At 41.3% G+C, this 23,806-nt stretch overlaps 1 long non-coding RNA gene across 3 annotated transcripts in view; it reads left to right on the top strand.

Annotated features, from left to right (window-relative positions):
• The window catches only part of LOC139359053 (uncharacterized), a 351,645-nt gene that overhangs the window by 13,339 nt on the left and 314,500 nt on the right, over positions 1–23,806 (top strand). For all 3 annotated transcript variants that reach the window (XR_011614617.1, XR_011614618.1, XR_011614616.1), the window contains exon 2: positions 20,836–20,908. This is a non-coding gene — a long non-coding RNA (uncharacterized lncRNA). The remainder of the gene's footprint in view (positions 1–20,835; positions 20,909–23,806) is intronic.

The following is a 23,806-nucleotide window of genomic DNA, read 5'->3' as shown; positions in this document are numbered from 1 at the left end:
TTGATCATTTTTAGTCTCGGCTCTTCAACATCAAGGGAGAATTTACAGGGGAACGAAAAAGATCTCATTGCGATGACACCCAGTTTCACAGAGCTGGGTGTGTTAAGTCCTCTTTTACAGCTTTTTGAATGGCATGGTATTGCATTCAGATAACACCTAATGCCAACAAAGCAGTGAGCTGTGAGGATTGAGCTGTGAAACTGTAGCGTTTAATAGTAGGGCTGAGTTTATTGTACATTTTAAAAGTTAACTCTGTCCTTCATGATCCTAAGATGTACTGATCATTCTGTAGAAGCAGAATGGGTGAACTCTTAGTCTTAGAAATTCTGAATGATGAAGACACAATATAACTGCGAATCACTTAGATCATTGTTCTTACAGACACAATACGTAGCTTTATTTGAACAGTGTTTTTGGAGATTGTGTTTTGCTTTAGATAATGAGCCATTGTACTAAGACTGGAGAAATGCTCCAAGGCGCTCACTTTTAATTTAAACACAAGTTCAATGTACCATCCCAGAGTGGAGATTGCTATCATCCTTAGGGCATCTCAGGCTTTATTGCTTTCCAAATTTACATGTTCTTTGTGTTAGATGATGGTGCTGTACTCTTTCAGCAGCTCTCAGTGGGTATCCCAAGGAAAAGTATGTTCTTATTAAACAAGGACCAAACTGCTAAGCCAATGCTGCCTTAATTAGTTTAATCATTCACAAATTGATTTAGACTCCACCCACATTTTTGAATGCCTACTATGTGCTAGGCACAGTGCTAACTGCTAAACATTGGGGACACACAGAGGTGCCTATAAAATGTGTCCCCTGCTGCAGAGAGACTTGCAGGCTACTTGGGGTTACAGACGTAGGAAACAGATTATTATCGTGCAGTCTGGTATGGTACACAGGGCTCAGCAGGCTTCAGGGAGGAGGCGAACACCCCTGGAGCGTCTGCAGAACCATTCCAGTTCTCTCTAGCCCCCCTGCATGTTTCAATTGGATTCAGCACTCTTTACGTCTGCTGCTTTAAAACAAGAAAAGATTCCTCAAAAAGTTAAATGCAAAATTATTACATGACCCTGCCATTCCACTCCCAGGTATATACCCAAGGAAACTGAAAACATACGTCTACACAAAAGCATTTATGCCCACATACATAATAGCAGTATTCACAACAGACAAAGGGTGGAAACCAACAAAATGTCCATCTGCTACAGGAAAGAGGTCCGGATCCAGACCTCTAGAGAAAGTTCTTGGATCTTGTGCAAGAAAGAATTCAGGGCAAGTTGATAGAATAAAGTGAAAGCAAGTTCATTAAGAAAGAATTAAAAAACCCAGCTACTCCATAGACAGAGCAGCCACAAGGGCTGCTGGTTGCCCATTTTTATGGTTTTTTCTTGATGATATGCTAAACAAGGGGTGGATTATTCATGTCTCCCCTTTTTAGACCAAATAGGGTAACTTCCTGATGCTGCCGTGGCGTTTGTAAACTGTCATGGCACCGGTGGGAGTGTAGCAGTAAGGGCGACCAGAGGTCACTCTCATGGTCTTCTTGGTTTTGATGGGTTTTGGCTGGCTTCTTTACTGCAAACTGTTTCATCAGCAAGGTCTTTATGACCTGTATCTTGTGCTGACCTCCTATCTCACCTGGAGACTTAGAATGCCTTAGCCATCTGGGAATACAGCCCAGTAGGTTTCAGCCTTATTTTACCCAGCTCCTATTCAAGATGGGGTTGCTCTGGTTCAAATGCCTCTGACACATGAACAGATAACATAAGTGAAACAAAATACTGATACATGCTAAAACATGGATGAACTTTGACAACATTATGTGAAGTGAAATTAGCCAAATACAAAAGATCACATACTGTATAATCCATTTACATAAAAAATCCAGAATAGGTAAATACATAGAGATAGAAAGCAGATTAGTTTTGTCAGGGGCTAGTAGGGGAAGGGAATGGAGATTAACTTAATGGGTATGGCATTTCCTTTTGGGGTGATGGAAAATGCATTGGAATTAGAGGTGACCATTGTATAACATTGTGTATGTACTAAATGCCACTGAATTATATACTTCCAAATGGTTAAAGTTATATATGAGAATTTTACTTTGATTAGAGAGGAGAGGACTACTTATTTGGGTGTTCAGACCAAAGCCAAAGGGATACCAATGATACATTCTTAATTCTCTCACCTGGGAGAGAAGGCCCTCTTCAAATCTCTTCAGTCTGTGGTATGTCTTAAGCCAAAATATACTAGGAAAATATTGGTTCAATACAAATGCATCTTGTTTTTAAGCCAACTTGGGAAAGGTAGACACAGCTCAATTTCATAACAACAATAAAAAAATACAGATTGACAAACCCCATCAGGTGGTATTCACCAGCTCATGGGCTATTGCCTTAATTCAGACAGAAGGCAGGCAAGGGAAGTTGCAGGAAAATAACAAAAGGATAGAGATGTAATTGAGGACAAATTATTCATACATGGATGATATAGTTTGGCTCTGTGTCCCCACCCAAATCTCATCTCGAATTGTAATCCCCACATGTCCAGAGAAGGACCTGGTGGGAGGTGATTGGGTCATGGGGGTAGTTTCCTCCATACTGTTCTTGTGATAGTGAGTTCTCATGAGACCTGATGGTTTAAAAGTGGCAGTTCCCCCTTTTTCTGTCTCTTGCTGACATGTAAGACATGCCTTGCTTCCCCTTCATCTTCTGTCATGATCGTAAGTTTCCTGAGACCTCCCTAGCCATGTGGAGCTGTGAGTCAACGAAATCTTTCCTTCTAAATTACCCAGTCTCAGGTATGTCTTTATAGTAATGGGAGAGCAGACTAATACAGTGGAGTTAGCAGTATTGTTAGCCAGGGAGCAAGCCTTGCTTAAAATGGAAGACAGTACAGTGCTATCTGTTAATATTTTGTGCTAAAGGGAAAAATAAGACTAATGACTATACTAGGGAAAATGAAATGTACTCAGTTTACCTCTACAAATGTGTATGTGAAATTGATTCAGCTCAATTTTCAAAATATGTTTGTCTTAGACCCTGTCCATTGGCAATACAAACACAAAGATCTGTCTCCTGTCCTCAAGGATCTTACAGCCTTCAGTATAAACAGCCAACTGTAGTAGATGAGAGACTGAATATACAAATAGATAGTGGCCAGACCATATATAAAAATAGAACTCTGACCCCCAAATCTGCAGCAACTACCTCAGAAAATCAACCCATTGTATACAGTAACCAGCCCAGGAAGCCACCTGCTGCCTTTAAAAGCCAGACTTATGGGAAGTCAGGCTACTTCCTATAAGAAATTTAGAAAGAAAGATATCTCTAGCAACTGATCTAAGAAGCCAAACAATAACCCTTCTAGTAGTCAGCCCCAAATGGACAGGACTTGATTAATAACTGACAGCTTCCCTAATTTTTGTGCCTGCTTCCAATTTAAAACCAACCAGAGAAAGCCAACTGTGGCTCCAACCAATCAGATAGGCTTCCATGCTCCTGGTTGGCCACCGTGGGCTTCCCCAGGCCAACAGCCTCTGATCAGGGCACACCTGAAGCTGTCCCTTGTGTGCTCTGTAAAGTTCTCCCACTTCCCTGCCTGCCTTTGAGTTCCTGCCAAACGAAAGTGATGGTGGCCAACTCCCTTGATGGAGCAAGCTCTGAATAAATAGCCTTTGCTTTTCTCGTGTGGGTGGTGTTCATTTATTTCTACATAGAAAAGGCAGAATAAAAAAGTGCTAAAAATACCTACAAATTTCACACTGTGTGGGAACAAAGGAAAGAGTAATTCCTTCTGTCCTAGGAGGTTGGGAAGGCAACCTTGCAGCAATCTGCTGAAAAACACCATGGTGCATTCCTAAAGAGCCTCCTTTTAAATTCTGATATAGTAGTGCTAAAATAACTTGTGGACTGTTTTTGAGAAGGGAGACATGTTGTCCCACCTCCAAAGGGAGAAATTAGTCCTCTGAGGTCACCGACGCTAAGGCTGCTGGTGGCTAGGGTTAGCCTCCTGCCAGCTCAGGGTTCTAAGAAAGGCTTGCATCACTGACACTGGAGGGCTCATGTATACTTCAGGATTTCTCTGCTGGACATGAGCATAACTGTCCATAAATGCATGAGAAAGGCTATGTATTTTCATTGCTATTGGCTAAATAGGCTTTTGAGATATTTATGGCCTTTCAGCCCAATTTTCCCCCTTTACCCACCTCCTTCAATCAGATAGACCCTTAGATTCTTTGCCCCCAGGAAGGCGTGAGGCTGCCTGACTTGCTTCTAAGCCCACTGAGGAGATAAGACTGTAGGTCCCTGAGAGGCACCTCAATGATGAGGTGTCCTGCTTGGAGATGTGATACTGTAGAGAGGCAAGAGGGAGAGGTATGTGAATTAACATCAGGAAGTCTGAGAGTCTTGGAGGAGAGGGGGTCTTGGTCATGGCTTCCTGGAAGCACCTGGAGGTGCCGAAGGACCCAGGGGAGAACCCAAGAATCCAAGGGCCATCCAGCTCATTTAGGGAGATGGAGTCTCATGGCAGCAATGGGGCCCAGCTGGGGCCATGCAGGTGGAAGAAGACGTCTCAGCAATTAGCAAACTGATGCTAGTCCAGGGGGCCTGTCACAGACCTGCAGCAGTGCACAGAGGCCTCCCTCACCGTGCGATAGCTTTAGGGAGCCATCCGGAAACTCTGAAAGTCATTGAGGTTAAATTTTCTATCAGCCTGATATTATCAGCATTGGGATCAGAAATCAAATTAATTTATATAAATAGATGTGCTGTTTCCTGAGTTTGTGGACTGTTATTCCTGTATGAACTTGATACTTACATGAAATTAACAAAAAAAGGGTCATCGAATAAATTAATACAAACGATCTCACGTGTGTATGCATAATTTCAGGGTGGGCTGTATGTACGGAAACACTCATGGTGTGGGGGGCTGGAAGATCAAGTAGGGGAGATAGATGAATTATCTGGCCACTCACTAGCTGGCGTCAAGGAGCATGTTGGTTTACCTCTGTGGGCAGATTTCTTTGCCCTTCCTGTCTCTTTTCCTTACTACAGATTTTGCAGCGATTCTTTATGTCAGCTATCAATGTTTGTGAATTGGGTAAGAACTTAGACTCCCTGAGGAAAATGCATTGAGTAGGAGTTGAAAGTTGAGTAGAAATGATGAGGAGGTTGGGAAATATTAAATCTTTCTTGTATAAATTCTTGGTGCTGTTTATGTTTCTGGCTTTAGAGAAAAGAGAGCTAGAACATATTTCTTTTTAGGGAGAAATGTTTTTAAACAAGCAATATTTGGGAGAACACATCACCATCTACAAATTACAAAAATGTGATTTGATCAGAAATATTTACAGGATTTCCAACAGAAAAACTAACTGGTCTTGATTTGTGGCTTAAAGAGGCAGCCTGCAGCTTCATAGCCTCCTATGGTTCCTGCTCTCCTGCTGCTGGCTTTGGCAAAGAGAGTCTCTTTGGTGGCAGCAGTCGGGAGTATGGAGGAGGGGGGATAATTCTGGCCATCGTTGGTACCGGATTCTGGGAGCAGGGCATGGCAGAGGCCAGTACTCTTGGATGGAAGATATTGATGGATGGCAGTCAGTTCCTAGAGTGCTGTGCAATTGTAGTGTAACACCAGCCTGTGGCAGGCTCCCGGAGAGGAAGCCAACCGCCTCCCTTCTGTCCAAAACCCAGCTTCTGTGATATGGGTGCTCAGGTGGGAAGGAGACCTGGGCCCCTGGCAGGATGATGTGTCACAGTCAGGAACGAAGGCTGGAGGCTGATTCCGTGGTTTAGTTCCAGCATAAGGTGTACCTGGGTGCAGAGGGCTTGCCCCAGCCCAGGCACTAGAGATGACAGATGTGCTTGGCAACAAGTACACAGAATTGTCCCCCAAAGGTGTCCGCATTCTAATTCCTGGAGCCTGTGGATATGTTTCATTACATGGCAAATGGGATTTTATAGATGTGATTGAGATTACTGTTAAGTCAGTTGACATGAAGATAGTGAGACTGTCCTGAGTCATGGAGGGGTTGGAGGGATACCAGTGTGGTCACATGAACCCTTCAAGCAGAGAGTCCTAGGAGAGGGCAGTAGGATACTCAAGTGTGAGGACGATACCATGTGCTAGTGCTGGTTTAAAGACAGAGGGGGTAATGTGCTCAGGAATGCAGGTGACCTTAGGCAGCTGAGAGAGGCTCCTGGAAATGGGCACCTCAGTCCTACAGCTGGGAGCCACTGAATTCTGCCAACAACCTCAATAAGCTTAGAAGCAGGTTCTCCCAGGTCTCCAGCAAAGAGCCCATGCAGGCCAACACTTTAATTTTGGCCTTGCGAGGCCCATAGCAGAGAAATAGCTGAGCCCACCGAGAATTCTGACCTACAGAGCTGAGAACTAATATTTTTCTGTTATTTTAAGCCACTGAGTTTGTTGTCGTTTGTTCTAGCAGCAATAGGAGAGGAATACAGAGCTGGGGGTGGGAAGGGACTGGGGCCAGGGCCTGAGGTCATACCTAATTCCAGGTTGTTCTTCATGATGGGGGAGAGGGTGAGGGTGACATAGGGGTGTGGTGGGTAGGGGCATCGGTAGGCTCAGTGCCAGAGGGAAGGCACCAGAAAAGAGCAGGAGAGGACAGTAACTCAAGATGGTGGAACTCTTTGCTGGCTCAGGACTTCCTCTAGCTCACTGCCCTGACCCTGGTGGGTAGCAGGATCATAATGCTAGCATTTTATGGAAATAGCATTTGCTATAGTTTGGCTGTTTGGATCGAACCTCAAGTTGAAGTTTGATCCCCATTGTTGGAGGTGGGGTCTTGTGAGAAGTGTCTGGTCATGGGGGTGGATCCCTCATGAATCAATGAATGCCTTCCTTTAAGGGTGAGTGAGCTCTTCCTCTTTTAGGACTATGAGAATCAGTTGTTAAAATGAGCCTGACACCTCCCTCCACTGTCTCTTGCTTCCTCTCTCACCCTGTGATCTCTGCACATGTGGCCTCCCCTTCACCTTCCATTATGAGTGGAAACAGCCTGAGGCTCTTGCCAGAAGCAGACACTGGTGCCATGCTTCCTGTACAGCGTGCAGAGCCATGAGCCAAACCTCTTTTCTTTGTAAGTTACTTAGCCTCAGGTATTACTTTATAGCAACTCAAACAAAGACAGCATTTGTCCTTGATGAAAAAACAATCAGCTCCACTTTTGGTCGTTCTTCATTTTAGGCTTACTTGTTCCAGGTATAAATCTCTTAAAATTAGCTAACCTTCTTCCAGGAAACCACATTGTGAAACAAACATCAGGTTGAGAAGAAGGGTTCATTTGGCCAACAGCTACTTTCTTTGGTACAGCATTTTGGAAAATAAGAGACATCTCTTCTATATTGCTTTCAAAAACCATGCTGGGAAACCATCAGAAAAATAAATTTTCCCAAGAACAGAGCTTTAAGGTTTATATTGTTTTTTACCTGAAAGTCTAAAAGCAACTTCTACTTATTTCTTGTGAAATTTATTGTGAATATGTCACTTTGAAATATTTAAGATCAAAAGGTTTGGTGTGTTTTTGTAGTGGCTACTTGATGGAAAACCAACTAAAGCATGTTAAGAATGACTGAAGTTGCAATGTGCCAAATTGCAAATACAGCTATCTCCACTTTCTGAGTGACTCTTTATAATACAACTGGAATTGCAGGTTCTTCTATCTCAAAGGTTGAGTAAATGACTGTGTTCCCCAAGCAACTCTTGTGTCTTTTTTTCAGTCATTTCTGCACAGAATGACGGTTGTAACCTCCCAAGAGCTAATCTATTAATTACTACAGGAAATTGCTGTGGGGTCCCCAACAGGGCTGTCTGTAGAATATTAAACTCTCAGTTTTCCAGAGGCGGCATTTCTTCCTTTGCAATTTTGAACCATTTTCAGGACAGGAGATAACCATATTCAGATAACTCAGTGTTGTTCAATCTATACTGTTTCTGAATGGAGAAAATTTCTTGTACAAAGTGGTCATATCCCTGATATGACTGTACAATACATCAAGAGCTTAGCTGCCAAAAAATGTCACCTTTGACGATCTCCAGTCTATCATGAAAATTTCACCTTTTAAGTTTTGTTTGTATATGTATGTTTTATATTTATACCATATCTATTTCCAAAAATGATTTGAGGAGCTATATACCGTCAAGTCACTTAGACAAGAGCCAAAAGCCGAAGCCTTACAATAGAACAAAAAAGAGATTTTTTCATGAGAAAATTTAGGCTGAGGAAAAATATGAAGTCCAAGAACAAAATGAACTAAGATCTTTCTGGAGGCAACTAAAAAGAAGTTCAAAACCTCCCTTTCAAAAGAAAAGGAGGAGTTATAGGCATCGAATGTGTAACAATAAGACAGCACTAATTGGTCACGGAAGGACAGGAATTTCCACTGGCAGAGCCCCTTAAGGTTATCTGGGAGGGTGTGGAGGGCCCAAGCAATTTGCTGCAGCCCTGCCTCTTGGGTGCCTTTGCCTGCTAGTTACACTGGCTGGGGGAGGTGGGGAGAGCCCTGGCCATAGGGAGGTGCTGTCAGTGGAGGGGACATGGCAAGCATGGCAGCTGGGTATCAACATGGGGAGACCCAGGGGAACCCCACAGACACATGAGAAGTGTAAGAAATGTTAGTTTCTTTTTTTCCCTCTATGTTGATGTCCTCTTTAATTCAAGGCTATGTAGATGTGTGTTTAAACATTTCCAGGCAAAAATATATTGGGGCTAAAACATTATTTCATGGGGAGTGATTGGCACAGTATGATATCAATTTTTTTGAACTACTTTGAGCTTTGTGTGGCCTATAATAGGGCTAATTTTTCAAAATATGAAGTGGGTGTTTGAAAAAAAACGCATATCCTCTGCTTTGGGAAACAGAAAACATAAGTTGTTTAGTCTTGTTAATTGTTTAAATAAAATCCTGAATTTTTGCTTGCTTATTTATTTTGGTCTGCTTGAAGAATATATTTCAAAAGAGGCATGTTAAGACTGCTTTCTTCAAAGGCTTTTGCTCTAAAAGACTTTTTTCAAAAATTTACACCCTTTCCCCATTGTACATTTTTAAGTTGGCATTTAAAAATACTCACTGTAAGGCTGGGTGCAGTGGCTCATGCCTATAATCCCAGCACTTTGGGAGGCCGAGTTAGGTGGATCACCTGAGGTCAGGAGTTTGAGACCAGCCTGGTGAACATGGTGAAACCCCATCTCTATTAAAAACACAAAAAATTAGCCAGGTGTGGTGTTGGGTGCCTGTAGTCCCAGCTACTTAGGAGGCTGAGGCAGGAGAATCGCTTGAACCCAGGAGGCGGAGGCTGCAGTGAGCTTAGATTGCACCACTACACTCCAGCCTGGGTGGCAGAGTGAAACTTCATCTCAAAAAAAAAAAAAAAAAAAAAAAAATTGACTAAGTTTAAATGGTTCAAAAGAATATAATGTTTGAATAATATTAATAGTAAATATAATATTCAATTTCTAAATTTTGGATGCTGTGTAGCGAGAGTTCAGATAGTGAGGGATTTACCCAAACTCTATTTGGTTCCTGAATTCACAAGGTGTGAATTTGGATGGAGGTGGGGGTATCTATATTGAGAATAAAAGAATTATTAGGGTTTATTTTCTTCTCTAGAGATTTGCAGATAGATGGTTGGTTACATCAATTCAGCTGCTCAAGAATGTCAGAAGGCTCTTCTGGTTCTTACATGTGGAGTTTTGTTAGATACTGCCAAGCTGCCTGATATGGTTTGGCTGTGTCTCCACCCAAATCTCATCTTGAATTGTAGTTCCCATAATTCCTTTGTGTTGTGGGAGGGACCCGGTGGGAGATAAGATAATTGAATCATGGGAGTGGTTTCCCTCTTCTGTTCTGGTGTTAGTGAATAAGTCTCACGAGATCTGATGGTTCTATAAGGGGAAACCGCTTTTGCTTGGCTCTCATTCTCTTATCTGCTGTCATGTGAGATGTGCCTTTTGCCTTCAGCCATGATTGTGAGGCCTCCCCAGCCATGTGGAACTCCATTAAACCTCTTTTTCCTTATAAATTACCCAGTCTCAGGTATGTCTTTATCATCAGCATGAAAATGGACTAATACACTGCCTTTCAGCAATTTTGTACTATTTAATACCCTGAACAAAATCATATGCATGCCTCTTTCCCCATTCTCATTGTCAACAGTGTATGTTATAAACCTTTAGAAAGTCTTCCAATTTGAGTGAAAGAGTTATATGTTGTATTCATTTGCATTTCCCTGGTTAGCAGTGAAACTGTCGTTTCATGTCTGTTTGGCTATTTAATGTATGGCACCCTCTTTGAATTACCTCCTTGTCAATTTTGTCCAGTTTTCTATAAAGCATTTAAAGTACAACTGTCAGAGTGAGAAAAATATCTGAAAATAAATAACAGTGTACAGATATCCATAATGCATAAAGGCTATATTGACATCTTAAATAATGATGTTATTATATTACAACTCACATACAGAAAAGTGAATAAAGCATAAGTGTACAGTTCATGAATTTCTACAAAGCAAGCACACCTGTATAACCAGCACAGCACCTGGATTAAGGAACAAAGCATTAGCAGACTCTCCCGGAAGCTTCCTGTCCCCTTTCCAGTCACTCCCTGCTCCATTTCAAGGATAACCACCATCCTGACTTTTTTTTTTTTTTGAGACACAGTCTCACTCTGTTGCCCAGGCAGGAGTGCAGTGGTGAAATCTCGGCTCACTGCAACTTCCACCTCATGAGTTCAAGTGATTCTTGTACTTCAGCCTTCCAAGTAGCTGGGACGACAGGCATGCACCACCATGCCAGGCTAATTTTTAGTTTTAGTAGAGACAGGGTCTTGCCTTGTTTGCCAGGCTGGTCTTGAACTCCTGGCCTTAAGTGATCCACCCGCCTCAGCCTCCCAGAGTGCTGGGATTATAAGTGTGAACCACCACCACCAGCCCATCCTGACTTCTAATACCATTGGCTAGTTTGCTTATTTTTGAATTTTATCTTGTGAAATAAGTTCACTGTGCCCTGGTTACCAACTTCTCTGAGTCTTGTGAGACAGAGCACCCCCACATACAAATTACATAGAGCAGGTTCATTACTCACATATAGGCAGCAAGGGATGACAGAAGCCTAGGATCCACCACCAGCCATTCCCCCAAGCTCTGGAAAGCTGCCCAGGACAGATGGAATCTTGACTGTGCATGACCCACTTCCATTACAGCTGAGGGACCCTGAAAAGCAGCCTGCCCTGGGCTTTGCACCTAGGGTTTTATGCCCTGGAGAAACGCGACTTGCTGGGCTAAAGTGTTGAAGGACATCTCGTTTCTAGGGTAGGGGCTAGAATAGAGCCTGGGCTGTTCTGGCCAGCTCCCCCATCCCAGCACATTCTACAGTTATTCTTGAGAACTACAAATGAGAATGGGGGTAGGGGTGGGGGATGGGGGTGAGGGGAGAGGGGAGAGCTGGGTTGGTCCAAGATCACAGGGAGGACTGTCCTGAGTATATAAATGAATCATTTCATTTGACTTCTTTTGCTCAGCAATAGTTGGTGAGATTTGATGGTATCAACATCTTAAAGCAAACCTGTCAATTATACTTTTAAATATATCCAATGGAACCTAAATGCTATAGTGATTTGTTATACATTGTCATCTTTTACAAACGTACACACAAAAAGCTTTCCTAAACATTGGGAAAATGTATATTTCATCTCTCTCTTTGGCTTGAATTTCTCTTCTACTTCTCCCATAGAATTTTATCCAATAAATATAATGGAATTTTATGCTTGAAAGTCTTTAGTACTCACTCTATTATATTTGTTTGCAGTAAAATTGTGTCTATTGATTCAAAATCTTGCTTTATTTCTTATCAATATTAGACTTTTAGTGACAAGTTTATTTTATATTTAGTTATAACAAATTAGAATACAATTGATCAAAATAATATATGAATGTATTATATGGAGTAATATACTACAAATTTTGATAAATAATAAACCTAAAACTACACGTTATTAGAATTGTTTCTTAATAGCTGTGATAGGCAAAATACCAGCTACCCAATGGTGTTTGTATCTTAGTGTCTAGGACCTGTGAATATGTTCAGTTATATGACATAGGGGAATTAGGTTTTAGAAGGAAGCAAAGTTGCCAGTCAACTGACCTTGAGATGAGTCTGGATTGTCTAGGTGGGCCCAGTGTAATGACAAGGATCCTGATAAGTGGAAGAGGCAGAAAGAAGAGAGAGAACCAGAAAGATGGCAGCATGAGAAGGACAGTCTCACGTTGCAGGCTTTGAAGGCGGAGGAATTAGGCCATGAGTCAAGGAACGTGGGCAGCCCCTACACACTGGAAAAGACAAGAAAATGGATTCTCCCCCTAGAACCTCCAGAAGAAAGGCAGCTCTGCAGACACCGTGATTGTGGTCTTCTGAAATCCATTTCAGACTGGCCCCCCAGAAATGCAAGATGATCAATTGGCGTTGTTTTAAGGCACTCAGTTTGTAATAATTTGTTATTATAGCAACAGTAAGCAAATTTGATAGTTCAATATGGTCTATTACTAAAATGAGAGGACACAGCATCCACTTTATTTTTAATTCATTTAATAGGAAGTGGAAAATAAAATACTTTATGTGATAAACTGGCATGAGGAGAGACTATGGTCAGAAAAAAGTTTTATTTAAGTGTCTTGTTGATCTGCAATAAATCATATTAGTGTTTTATCTGTGAGTTTTGTCAGGAATATGTTAAAAGTTTATTTCCAGAAAAATTCTGTTTATATTATTTTATTTATTTTTATAGACAGAGTCTAGCTTTATTGCCCAGACTGGTCTGCAGTGGTGTGATCATGGCTCACTGCAGCCTCAAACTCCTGGGCTCAAGGGATCTTCCCACCTCAGCCTTCCAAATGGTTGGGACTACAGGCACGTGCCACCATGCCTGGCTAATCTTAAAAAGTTGTAGAGATGAGATCTTATATTACCCAGGCTTGTCTCAAACTCATGACCTCAAGCAGTCCTCCTACCACAGCCTCCCAAATTGCTGGGATTACAGGCATGTGCTCCTGCAACCAGCCTTTGGTTACACTAAAAAACAACAACAACAAACAAAAACCAAACCAAACCAAAACAAAAACATCACGACTCTTACTGCTCTTGCTATTTGAATGGTTTTTCTTTCTGGCTGTTAAAATATCCTAGGCATGAGTATTGAGAGCAGCTGAAAATAATTGCTTATGTTTAAAAATATTATAATGAAAAAAGGTACTTCTTGCTTTCAGTGTTTCTTGTAAATGCTCTCTTCGCTTTGCTCTTTTGAGGATTCTTCTTTGAGATTGGACTATCCTTTCACAATGGTTCAGAATGATGTGGCAATGGAGATGAAAGTTTTTACTCCCACCATTTCACTCCACTCTAAATTGAAATCAGAACACCCCAACAGGACTCAACATTTCTACTTTCTTACAATATAATAGTTAACAGAAATGTGTGTAACTCAGGAAAGAAATTGGATCCTATCAGGGTGTCCTATGACATGATTAATCATTGAAGACAGCTCCTCTTTTCCACCTGGAGGGCTTTTGGTTGGGTAACCACCCTGGAGGTGGGGTGGGGGAGGGCAGCTGCAGTCAGCAGTTCTCTAGAGAAGGCTGGCAGCCCGTGAGGCTTTGAGAACAGATACAGCAGCTGGGGGTGGCTTCACCAGGCTGAAAAGGGGTCTGGGTGGAGTCCCAAGTGTCTACTATAGTCTGTGTCTTATAAACAAGTAGTTGATTTTGTGTTTGTGTGTGTATGTGTTTTAATATTAAATTGAATACTCCTTTTAATATGCCATAGGGAGGGAAAAACTTTTTCCTCTACCCTCTTAACGTTAGTGATGGCGACCCATGAATTAAAGAAACAAAAGACACAAGTTGTATTAGTATTTATGTGTATGGGAGTTCAGAGAAGAGAAGTAAAACTCAAGGAGGGGATTAGACACTAGGCCTGAATATCATTTTGATAAAGGGAAAGGGGCTTTGGGCTTAAAGGGGTAACAAATTGTGGGGAAATGACAATGAAATATGTGGGGGGAAACAAACGAAGAAAAGGGTTATTTTAGTAAGTTGTGTTTATGCAGACTCATCTTGGTGCCATCTCTCCATCTCAGGGGATAAGAGTCATTCTCCTCTTCCTGGGACAGGAGAGGGGGACGCCTTTACAAAGGGAAACATGCTACCTTCACAAAGGGAAATGTATGCCCTAGTTTTAGGGGATGGGAGACGGCAGAGAACTCCCTGCACCTGTTCATTCTCCATTGCCTTCAGCTCAAAATAATTTTTATGCCAAAATGGCATGTTTTGGGGTGACAAATCTTGATCCCCTTCAACACCAATTTAACCTAACTTTCCCCCAACCTGTCATAGATTACATCAGCAAATCCTGTCATCTTTTCCAAAATAACTCCCCAGTTCTGTAAGTTGTCACTGCTTCTACAAATACCACCCTAATCCAAGTCCCCATCACATATTGCCTGGACTAAGACAATAACCTCCAAGTTGGCCAACCTGTGTTGCTCTCCAGCCCTTAACTCTGCCTTTTCTCTCTCTAAAATAGCACCTATATTTGAGATTCTATAACATACCTATTGGTTGATGGTCTGTTTCCTTACTCAAGTGTAAGCTTCATGACAGCCATCAATTGTGGTGTCTCTAGTGCCTGTAATAATGCCAGCCACAAAGCATACACATCATCAGCACAAGGTTGAACTGATATGGTTTGGCTGTGTCCCCACCCAAATCTCATCTTGAATGATAACTCCCACCATTCTCATGTGTTGTGGGAGGAACCTGGTGGGAAGGAATTGAATCATGGGGGTGGGTCTTTCCCCTGCTATTGTTTTGATAGTGAGTAAGTCTCACGAGATCTGATGGTTTTAAAATGGGAGTTTCCCTGCACAAGTTCTCTTCCCTTGCTGCCATGTGAGACGTGCCTTTCACCTTCCATCATGATTGTGAGGCCTCCCCACCCACGTGGAATCGTAAGTCCATTATACCTCTTTCTTTTGTAAATTGCCCAGTCTTGGGTATGTGTGAAAATGGACTAATACATGAACTAAATCCCTTAGTTATATCTACGAAATTCACTGGTATGTTTGGGTTTATTCCTGTTTTCTTTTCTTTTTTTCTTTTCCTATTTTCTTAATTTGTGTTCTCCTACTGGGCTTTCTAGTTGCCTTTAATTAGTGTTTCATTTTTCCATTTTTACCTTCTGTAAGTTGGAAATGTACACATTTAATATCAAATACTTAAATACTTAACATTGTCTAGAATTAATAATTACCTAGAAATTATCTAGAATTAATAAGCTTTGTCTGCAATTATCTTTTTCCTCTGCTTTCCTCAGTCCCACTGAGAAGACAAACTTTACTGATCTTTTAGTTTTCTCTACTTAAAATCTCACCTGCTTCCATTGCATTTAACATTGCATGGGATTTTAAAACATAAAGCTTAAACATTTACCACTTATTTTAATGTAAAAATAAATTTTACTATTGTGTTTATAACTCATTGCATTATACCTCTCATCTCTTCCTCATGGAACCTTCCCTCCCACTCCCCCAGAATTCTCAGTAATTCTTCCAAGGAGGATCATTGGATAGTAAATTTTGAGATTTTACATATCTGCAAATGTCTTTATCTTAATTTTTAGAAAGTTTTATGATTTCAACTTTTATTTTAGATATAGGAGTACATGTGCAGGTTTGTTACATGGGTAAATTTAGCGATGCTGAAATTTGGGGGACACATGATCCTGTTACCCAAGGAGTGAACATAGTACCTGATGGGTAGTTTTTCAGCCCTTGGCTCCCTTCATCTCTCCCCCTTCTAGTAGTCCCCAGTGTTTATTGTTCCCATCTTGATGTCTGTGTACCCAGTGCTTAGCTCCCACTTATAAATGAGAACACACGGTATTTGGTTTTCTGTTCCTGCGTTCACTTAGGATAACAGAGGTTGCTGCAAAAGACACGTTTTCATTCTTTTTTATGGCTGCACGGTACTCCATGGTGTATATGTACCACATTTTCTTTATCCAGTCCACCGTTGATGAGCATCCAAGTTGATTCAATGTCTTTGCTATTGTGAATAGTGCTGCAGTGAACATACGTGTGCATGTGTCTTTTTGGTAAAACGACTTATTTTTCCTTTGGGCACATACCCAATAGTGGGATTGCTGAGTCTACTGGTAGCTCTGTTTTAAGTTATTTGAGAAATCTCCAAACTGTTTTCTACAGTGGCTGAACTAATTTACATCCCCACCAACAGTGTGTAAGCATTCTCTTTTCTCCGCAGCCTCGCCAGCATCTGTTAGTTTTTGAATGTCTTTATTTTAAAGCAGGTGTCAGCAAGCCCTTTTAAATGGTCCAAATAGTAAGTATTTTAGACTTTGGCCATATGGTCTCAGTTGCAATTATTCAGCTCTGCCAAGGTAGCGCAAAAGCAGCCACAAATGATACCTACATAAATGAATGGGTGTGGCTGTATTCCAAAAAAATTTGTAAAAATGGGGCTGGTCCATTGGCTATAGTTTGCTGACTTCAATTTTAAAGGATAGCTTGTCTGGCTAGAAAATTTTAGGTTCAAAATTCTTTTCCTTTAGATATTGAAGATAATTGCTCCAAGGTCTCCCTGTGTCCATGGTTATTGTCAAGAAGGCTGAGGTCAATCAGATTTTTTTTTTTTTTTTTTTGAGACGGAGTCTCACTGTTGTCACCCAGGCTGGAATGCAATGGCTCACTGCAACCTCCATCTTCTGGGTTTAAGTGATTCTCATACCTCAGCCTCCCAAGTAGCTGGAATTACAGGTGCCCACCACCATACCCGGCTAATTTTTGTATTTTTAGTAGAGACGGGGTTTCAGCATGTTGGCCAGGCTGTTCTGGAACTCCTGACCTCAGGTGATCCACCCATCTCAGCCTCCCAAAGTGCTGGGATTACAGGCATGAGCAACCATGCCTGGCCATATTATTTTTCTTTTGTAGATATCCAGTTTATTCTTCCCCAGAAGATTTTAAGGATTTTCTTTTTATTTTAATGATGAAGTTTCTTCATGGATTTTCAACTGTCAACTCTCCAAAATATCTATCAAAATAACCTTTTGATAAAGCAAAGCTAAGTTGATTAAACTTACTATCGTAAGAGAGACCATCACTTTGAGATCTTAGCAGTGGCTCAAAGGGAGAAGTCAGGAGAGGATATTTATAATGTTTTGGGGTCTAAGCTCATGATATTTGAGGCAGTTCTTTCAAGCTGGGGAACTGACTGGGATGAGCAAAGTTTGTGTAACTAATAGTTTAGGATTGTGGCCACAGTGAAGCTACGGGCTCAAAGCAAATATTGATAAGTAAATTGTTTGATAAAAGAGTTCTTTGCCCAGATGAAAACATGGTTGTCCTGTGAGGAAAACTGGCCAGATGCCCAAACTATTTGCCCAGACAAATTGGTTTGCAGGAATTTTCTAAAGTAAATAGCAGTTATTTATTGGTTTACAGCTTTATCTTTCTGGGCAAGGATTTCCTGGAGCAAATAATTAAGTCATGTTGAAACAGGTGGTCTTTGTCCTTGGCCCTAATAGTTAAGCCATGTGGATGCAAATGTTTTATCAACTGTGTCTGGATCATTTTAAAAATGTTTATCCTGCTGGGTATTGATGGCTTCTTTCAGAGACCTCATGTCTTACTTCAATTCTGTACATTTCTAATCAATTATTTCTTAAAATTTTATTTGCTTTTGACTGGGCGCGGTGGCTCATGCCACCATCGGCAGCTCCAGATAGGTCCCCAAATAAACACGGAATCCAGTTAAAACCAGTGTGCCTGCTCCGTAAGTATGATGTCAGGACTCACGTCTAGTCCTTCCTTTCAGTTGCTTTATTCCTTCTGTAGACATTCTGGAGCTGCCGCTGCACAGCAGTGAAAACAAGCCCAACTTCATTTGTCAATATCATCTTGCAACATGTTATACACTGGAAACAGAAATGTTAACGGGTATCTGTGGGTGATGAGACTGTTGGTAATTTTTTTATTTTTATTTTTCTAATGTCCAAAACATCCTTTTCTTTTCTTTTCTTTTCTCTTCTCTTCTCTTTTCCCTTCCCTTCCCTTCCCTTCCCTTCCCTTCCCTGCCCTGCCCTGCCCTGCCCTGCCCTGCCCTGCCCTGCCCTGCCCTGCCCTGCCCTGCCCTTCCCTTCCCTTCCCTTTCTTCCTTTCTTCCTTTCTTCCTTTCTTCCTTTCTTTTTTTCTTTTTTTCTGACACGGTCTTGCTCTTTCACTCAGGCTTGAGTGCAGTGGTGCGATCACAGTTTACTGCAGCCTCGACCTCCCATGCTCAAGCAATCCTCCCATCTCAGCCTCCTGAGTAGCTGGGACCACAGGCATGTGCCATCACACCCAGCTAATTTTTGTATTTTTTGTAGAGACAGGGGTCTCACCATGTTAGCCAGGTTGGTCTTGAATTCCTGGGCTCAAACTATCTGCCAGGCTCAGCTTCCCAAATGCTGGGAGTACAGGCATGAGCCAGCATGCCTGGCCCTAAACGTTCTAAACTTTTAATTTTCTATGATACACACTGAGTGTAGAAAACCACCTACAGGCCGGGCGCGGTGGCTCACGCCTGTAATCCCAGCACTTTGGGAAGCCGAGGCGGGCGGATCACAAGGTCAGGAGATCGAGACCACGGTGAAACCCCGTCTCTACTAAAAATACAAAAAATTAGCCGGGCGCGGTTGTGGGCGCCTGTAGTCCCAGCTACTCGGGAGGCTGAGGCAGGAGAATGGCGTGAACCCGGGAGGCGGAGCTTGCAGTGAGCCGAGATCGCGCCACTGCACTCCAGCCTGGGGGACAGAGCGAGACTCCGTCTCAAAAAAAAAAAAAAAAAAAAAAAAAAAAGAAAACCACCTACAGCCACCCTCTGCATCAGACACCCTGGATTGCCCATCCAACACCATCCTCCCTCCTTTCTCTTTCCTCCTCACCTATTTCTGCTCTTCTGTGGGACCTGGGGACTTAGCCGTATGTGCCCTGTTCCCCTGCACTCTGGCTTTGGGTTTGTTTGGCCATTGGAGGTACTGGCAGGAGATCAATGGCTGGAAAGAGAGAGTGATTGGGGTATTTCTTTACCTGCTTCTTCTGTGCTGCGGCTCTGGTGGTGACCACACCCTCCAAGCACAGCTCCTGCTGAGCAACCCGCCCTCAAGGTGCTAGGTTTCCTTGGGTTCACTTACGCCATTTTCTCTCTTTTCCTCTTTAGGCCAAAGGGTGGTAAGTGTTTCTCACTGTCACTCTTCCTGAGTGTCTTTATATCCCTAACTGGCACCCTGCAGTGCTACCCATCCTCTGTAAGCAATTCCGAAATTAAATTCTCTCCATAACTAGCTGAGTGGTCTGTTTCCTGGCAAGCCCCTGGCTGCCGCACCACTGAGGAGCTGTGGGATGTTGCACACGTCCCTCCCCTCTTGAGCTTCTACTTCTCCATTTTAAAAGGATGGATTTGGACTAGACTGGCGTTTATTAAGCTTTATGTTAATTAAAGCATTCTTTAAAAAGGAGTTACACTTTCGTGCACTGTTGCTGGGAATGTAAAACGGTGCAGCTATGGAGAACAATGTGGTCATTTCTCAAAAATTAAACATAGAATTACCATAAGATCCAGAATTTCCACTTATGAGTATATATCCAAAAGAATCGAGAGCAAGATCTCAAAGAGATATTTCTGCACCTGTGTTTGTAGCAGCATTACTCATAATAGCCAAGAGGTGGCAGCAAGTCAAATGTCCATCGGTGAATGAATGGATTAAAAAAATGTAGTATATTCATACAATGGAGTATTACTCAGCCTTAAAAAGGAAGGAAATTCTGACAAATGCTGTAACATGAATGAACCTTGAGGACATTATGCTAAATAAAATAAACCAGTCACAAAAAGATAAATACTTTATGATTCCATGTGTATGAGGTACCGAGGGTAGTCGAATCCATAGAAACAAAGTAGAATGGTAGTTGCCAGGGGTAGGGGAAGAAATGGGGAGTTTTTGTTTAACAGATACAGAGTTTAAGTTTTGCAAGATGAAGAATTTCTGGAGATTGGTTGCACAACAATTTGAATATGCTTATCAAAACTATACACTTAAAAATGGTTAAGAGGGTAAATTTCATGTTATGCATATTTTACCACAAAAACAGAAAAAGTGTTCCATTCAAAAAAAGGTTCTATAGTTACATCAGGTTTGGAAAAGGTAGTTATACATATATATTTTAAAGATTCATGTATAGAAATCCCCTGAGAAGTGTTTTTTTTTTTTTTTTTTTGAGACAGAGTCTCACTCTGTTGCCCAGGTTGCAGTACAGCGGCACGATCTCAGCTCACTTCAACCTCCACCGCCCAGGTTCAAGTGATTTCTGGCTATTTTTGTATTTTTAGTAGAGACAGGATTTCACCATGTTGGCCAGGCTGGTCTCGAACTCCTGACTTCAAGTGATCTGCCCGCCTTGGCCTCCCAAAGTGCTAGTGCTAAGACTACAGGTGTGAGCCACCATGGCCAGCCCCCTGAGAAGTCTTGAGTTAAAAAAAAAAAAAAATCTAATATCCTCTCTATAAAATCATTTCCCAGAAGGAACTAACCATGGAGAACATAGTTTTGGATGCAAGTGAGGAAAACCATCTCTAGGATCCCTTGTGGTTCTAAGTCCAATGGCTCTTTTCTGATTTTGAAAAGACGGTCAATCCTGGTCGCTATTATTTCTGGCATGTCTTTGCTGCCTTTTCCTGAACTCAGGAATTCTTTCTGCCACAGATGTGTCTGGATGTTGACAGATGGGAATCTTCTCCAGTGACCAGAATCCATGCCAAAGGCCTGGGAGCCCAAGGTAAGCTGTATTTATTTCCTTGGGCACTCTCTGAGTATTGGGTAGAAAGGAACTTATGAAATATTTGAAAGTTACTTGGGTACAAACGTTTTATGTGTGAATGGCTTTCAATTGTTCTCTTTGTTAATCATAACATATATGGTACTCAAAACCCAGGAAAATATACTCCTAAAGATGTTAAAATTTCCTTATTGTAACTTATGTAAATGTTTTATGGACTTGGAAATTTTTATAAGGGATTTAAAAATACGATTATATTTATTAAAAATTTGACTATGATAATTTGTAATCTGATATAGACCACATTCAGTCAAGTTGTACATAAACACTGAAGAGGTAATTAAGGTAGAAAGATTTCTTTCTAAGGGTAATTATTTGGTAATTAGAAGGAGTCATTGTAGATTTTATTTTCAAAATACTTCAAGGAGAATGGAAAGTTCCAGAATAATGATTATGTCTTAGTCAGAAAAAGATATTTGAACGGAAATAAATATTTGTATTGCTTGATTCCTTGCATTGAATTGGCCTGGTAGGAAACCAGGGAAATTATTTGACTGTCATAGGAATACCCAACCTCCTTCTTTTTGCCCATCTCCCATCAGAGGGTCTAGAAAAGAGATGCTGGGGATCCTGTTCTAGCTACTTGAGAAAACAGGAAAATGGCAAGGAGGCATCACCCATCAATCTGGTTGTTCCCTGTTTCCTTTTTTAGAAATTGTGCTGTGAGAATTTGGTGTTTAGGGCTATGTTTGGGCTATGGTGTTCAGGGTGGCCACCTTTCAGCTAAAGAGTGGTTCACCCAGAGTCCTGGAGGGATCGGCTCTAGAATCACCTGTGCGTAGACTTCTCACAATGTGTGATTACTAAATGCCTCTATTTTAATAGATTCAATTCGACAGATGTTTATTGACATCTATTATCTGTTAGTCACTGTTTTAAGTACTTTCCAAATATGAACAAAAATCATTGAGTTCCATAGAGCTGTATTCTAGACACTTTTAGTCATATACCCTGTTACCTAGAGCTTAAAGCGTTCCCAAAACTCCATGGTGTAACCTAACCTCTTATGGGTTGGATGGCATAGCATGCTGGAGCTGACTCCTAATAGCTTGCATGCAAGAACTGATTGTTGAATTTTCCAGAATTTTTAGCACTTGTTAAACACAGCAGGTTTATTAAATTGTCTAAACTTGTAATTAAATTATATTAAAAACATAGTACTCAAACCCTCAGTACTTTCTACTTATTTTAATATCATCTGACCTTTTGAATTATTTACATTTATTTCACTTATATCATGCAAATAGTATATCTTGGAGCACTATGGGGCATCTCTTCCCAAATCCATGTCCAAGGACATCACCTCGGTAGCTTAAAGTCAGTCATAGTAGGGATATTTGTGCCACGGAAATTGGCAACTGCTATAAATCAAAGCTTGATTTATTGTTCTGATGACTCTTAATGTTATCCATATTAAATTTAAAGATTGTCATGTCTGTAGCCATTACCTTGTCAATAGCACAAAAACTTGAGGAAATATTCTTTTAGCATTAGAAAACTGTTACCTGAATCAGCAAAGAAGTTGCTCTGATCATTGATGATCAAGTAGTGTTTCTACATATATCTTCATTATTTCACCTTCACCATACTCATTAATGCAAACAAAAATGTCAACGTTCTAATAAAAACTACACTCATATATCAGCTGCAACCATAGGTTGGCTATGAAAACAAGAGCTTGGCAAAAATCAAGGAAAGCATTCTATGAGAATCAATTGGCTATGTGGAATTTACAATGTAGACTTTACTTTTTGTAAATTGTGTGATACACATTCTGTATATCAGTAAAATCAGTAATCACCTCAGGTATGTATATATTTCCATGCATTATTTGGAGAGCTGGTTGTTGAACATTTACTAGCACACCACTGGCTGGATGGGATCAAAGGGGAAACGGGATAAAAAGTGAGTAACAGCAATGGACATTGCCTGACTGTTCAACCCAAACCATTTTGCAGGATTGCTCTGGAATCCCTGTTCTTAGAGGCCCACACATGTTGCCAGGCTTTGAATCTAGCACTGGACACAAGTGTCCAAGCTGGTCAGAGACATTCATGTGATCCCACTAGTTACTGAGCCCACCCAAATAGTCACCCACCAGAAGAACTGTATAAAGTACAAACCAGATGACTTTGATACAGCGCATGTGATTTGGGCTATAAAACTGTCCACAGAGCATGTGACCCCAATCATTTAGGCCCTCAAAGTGTAACATGTCTTCACAACACACACCACCGTGTACTGTATTAGGCCATACCTGTAGAGCAATGAGTATGTTGAGAACAAAAAGTAAAACACACACAAAAAACCACATATAGATATAAAAAGGTGTTATGGGACACCCTTGGTCAGATTGCCTCTTATGAAACAGGGACTTCATTGACAGGTTCTATGCATGTGATTATTTTTCCTTCCTGGGCAAAAAGATGGGATATATGAATGCTGATTACTAAACAAGTTACCACATGGCTGTGTATGTCCTTCCTCAAAAAACAAATATCTCAGCATGAGAAGAATGTGTAATGTTTGCAAAATTTCTTAGAATTTTTAGAATTTTCTCTTTAACAATGTTGGTGACTGATGGTTGATGTAGTCACTGGAGAAAGACTGCCCATTAGGCTTTATTAAATGAAGAGATGTGATTGGATTCAGCATGGCATAGGCTTCTACTGTGGCAGAAACAGAGACACGTTCCCTTTGGGAAGCAGCTGTCCGATAGTCTGTGGAGGTGGGCTGTGACTTACCTGCAGAAGCTGCTTGTCCATTACAAGAAAAGCCCAGGTCTATTTGAATGTCCACACAAAGAGATATTTATCTCAGAAGCAGAGGGCTGAAACC

The sequence above is a fragment of the Macaca nemestrina genome, chromosome 16 (assembly GCF_043159975.1).
Source record: "Macaca nemestrina isolate mMacNem1 chromosome 16, mMacNem.hap1, whole genome shotgun sequence".
Lineage (NCBI taxonomy): Eukaryota > Metazoa > Chordata > Mammalia > Primates > Cercopithecidae > Macaca > Macaca nemestrina.
Note: the sequence above shows the minus strand (reverse complement) of the source record. Positions and strands in the feature narration are given on the sequence as shown.